The sequence below is a fragment of the Antrostomus carolinensis genome, unplaced genomic scaffold, assembly GCF_000700745.2.
Source record: "Antrostomus carolinensis isolate BGI_N321 unplaced genomic scaffold, ASM70074v2 scaffold15098, whole genome shotgun sequence".
Taxonomy (NCBI): domain Eukaryota; kingdom Metazoa; phylum Chordata; class Aves; order Caprimulgiformes; family Caprimulgidae; genus Antrostomus; species Antrostomus carolinensis.
Window position 1 is genome coordinate 16,338 of NW_010333861.1, and position 3,616 is coordinate 19,953.

The window sequence follows — 3,616 nt, forward strand, 5'->3', positions numbered from 1 at the left end:
CCCTCACAGTGAAGAACTTCTTCCTAATATCTAATCTCAGCCTCCCCTCTTCCAGTTTGAATCCATCACCCCTTGTTCTGTCACCACCTGCCTTTGTAAAAAGTCCTTCCCCAGCTTTCTTGTAGACCCCCTGTTTGGTCAGTAGGAGAGTGATGAACTATAATGTTTTGAGAGGTGAACACTCAGTTTTGCAAACGAAATCTTCACCCAGCTGCAGAAGGTCTCAGCCCCTTTAGTGTGGGGATGTCTTCAGCCAAATTACACGGTACCCACTCACCCCTCTTAAACTCCAAGCACCTTAAACGCTGCTTAAACAGTCATCTTATCTTCAAACCCTGCTTGCTCTGAAGGTGACCCACTAGAGATCTTCTCATGGGGACAGATATTAACTGGTACAACTGCATCACGTCCTGTGTTGGCTGCAGTGGTTAAGGTGTAAAAGGACAATTTCCGAAGCTCTTTGCTGCCTGTGGATTCCTGGAAGAGTCTGAAGAAGCTGTGAAGCAGCAGATGAAAAATGAACCACACTTGGTAGAAATGATATTCCCCATCTACTGCAAATTCCAGGCTACATTTTTTTCCCTCCCATTTAAGCACGTCTAGTTTCTTTGGCATTGTGGAGTTGTGTAACTGCTGAATTTGAGCCATTATCTGCGAGGGAATTCTCTTCCCTGCAGCAATGTTTTAGCTCCTTAATACCACTGTAATGTTCTGTAGCTTTTTATTAAATATAGACCGCTTCATTTCATGCTTATATAATAGAAATAAATATATAAATACATAAAAGAACCTATTTGACAGTTTGAAGGAGTGTTTCTATATGGGAAACAACAGTCTTGTTGGTTTAATATTAAAAAAAAAAGAGGAAGGGAAAATAAAGGATAATGCCAGTGATTATTACCCAGATTTGGGTAATAATTTCAAATATCTGGTGAGAATGTAAAAAAACTGCAACTTCACTACTGGAAAGAAAATCAAAGCAGCTGAGTTACATCTTACCCATCCCAATTCAAATCTCTGGGGTGCTGGTTGGATATAGGGTCAGTGTTGTTGCCTTTGTGTGTCTGTTGAATCCCAGGGAGTCGCTGGGTGATTGGGAGGGTGGGGAGAAGGGGAGAGGAGTTGGAGAGATGGGGATGATCTTGAAATTTGCTATATTGTGGTACTGGCTTTAATTAGAATTGGTTTTCCTTCCAGGTCCCCTGTGCTGTGACAAATAACATTGCACCCAGGAGAACGAGTGGCAACGGTGCAGCATCCTCGGTGAAAAAGAGGTTTTTATGGAACGACTGTTCTCCGTATCATCATGGATATTTAATCCTTATCTCTCTGTACCATCTTTGTCCTCACCTCCCTCCTCGAGGTTAATTATTTCGAATAAGCTAAAATCTCCTGCTGTGCTTTGGCACTTTGGAGGCCCTCGGCTGCCTCATCCCAAGAGGTGAGTCAGCTTTGCTGTCTGGCGGTGGCTCTGCGTCGCTGCTACCGACCTGTGGGACTGAGCACAGGGGGGGAAATTGGAGAGACAGAAGGACACAGCTCAGGAGCAAAGTCCAAGTGAAGTCCGTGCCCATCCAGGCCATGGGCTTTATTTTTACCCTCCATCAAATAACTCTTTCCACTCTGTATTTCTCAGATGACTTTAATCATATACGCAGGAGAAATGGGCTTTATTTTTCCCCCCATCAAATAACTCTTTCCACTCTGTATTTCTCAGATGACTTTAATCACATCCGCAGGAGAAATATCTAGATAGACAAACTGTGAATCTGTCATCTAAAAATTCCTATTCTTATTTTTGCTGCTGTTTTTATTTCCCGGTTCAGAAAACAATCTGTTCCAAGCGATCGCTTTCTGATCGTGGATATAATCAAAGACCAGCCTTTAAAATTTCCACCGCAGGATGGCTTCAGCCAGGCATGGGGCTGTTGTTCAGGTTGGCTTTTTTTAACTTCCATTTCTGGGCTGAAGGCTCAAAGAAGAAAGAAATAGGTGAGATGAGAGCACAGGCTCCAGCAAAGAGGAAAGAGCAGACGTATGTCTGGGTGTAGTCATACAGCCACCCTGCAAGAGAAAAAATTGTTATTATTAAAGCTGTTGGCTTTTTCTCACTGAAAAAAAAATTTAAAAAAATCATTTTGGGAGGTGGGCAGGAAGGAGAGGATGTGTGATCTCATTTAAGAATTCCTCAGATATTTTCTTTTTAAGTTCTCTTAACTCTTTGTGTGCCTGCTGCTGTGCAGCACTTGCATGGACAGTTGGGGCTATTGCTGTTGATATAAGAGACAAACCTTTAGGTCATCCTTCCCAGAGCTAACTTCTCCTGATCCTTACAGTGGACATGGCTTTTAATTTGATTAACTTTAATCCCTGATTTATTTATTTATTTTTCCTGTTTTAAATAAGTGGGCCTAAAGTAGCTGCTGCAGCAGATGGAAGATCCCGTTGGACTAACGAGCTGACTTACATCTGTTCACAACATCTGGGCTGCAAACTCCAGATTCTCCAGCCTTGCCTTCTTGTGAGCAGACCCAATTTAATGTGACCTGTCTGATATGAAAAATCCCAGACCAGGAGCTTGAACTCAACTTGCTTAAAAGTAACTTTGGGAGCACTTAAAAGGAAAACCAAAATTCCATAAAGACTCAGGAATCTACGAGGGGCCAGGTCACCTTTTAAAATGACCTCAACGTGTTTTGGTTTCTTTATGGCGTATCGTCTCGTGTCTAGACAATCATTTTAAAGGTGGAGAATTCCTCTGTTTGAATCAAAAAATCTATAAGACGATGGGAATTACTGCTGCACATCATAAAAACTTGAATATATTCCCAAATCTGGGTTGGATGGCTGAGGTGGGTTAGGGCTGAGCCAGATCTACTGCTGGCATCAAATGTATTTCCTCCGGTGACATCCCTGAACTTGCATTAATTTACCCAAACAGTAGATCTGGCCTAAATTTGAGATTCTTAAAACCAGCTCTGGTTAGGAAGGGAAATAATATCATCCCCAGAGATGCTGGTTGTGACCGTGCAGGAGCGTTGCTGCCGCTGTTACCTGCGAGTGTCTCGGTGCCGGGAAAATCTGGGGATCTGTGAGAAACCAGCGGTGTTAACGTTTTCCTGGCTGTGGATTCACACGGCCACGAGAGGGTTTTAGAAACCAGAGGAAAGGCTGTGGGCTGCTCTGCACTGCCCTGGTTTCAGTTTCTGTTGGCTCGTGCCTTTCTCTGGGGGAGTTCCAGCTCTAATTTTGTTTTTTGGGTTTTTTTTCTCAGGGATATCGTGTGAGCCGTGGTGCAGGCGAAGATGGAGCTGCCTGTTGGGAAGGAGAATCCCGTGGCGCTGGACTTGGTGATGTGGGTGGCTCTCCTGTGACCCTTATATTTTTGCACAGTGGTTTATTCTCCAAGGTGGGATCTTTTTTTTCCTGTCTGAAAGTCTCTGGGATTTGGACAGGAGGAGGGATGCTCACGGAGTTGTTTGTAAGATGTACAGGACAGAGTTGTTCTGGTTGAGCTCTGATTTATTTAAATTATTTTTAAAAATATCCTTCAAGCTATTTTTTAATTTTTCTGAGGTTTTTTGGCACTGCAAGACCAGCAGCACAGGAATTGCCT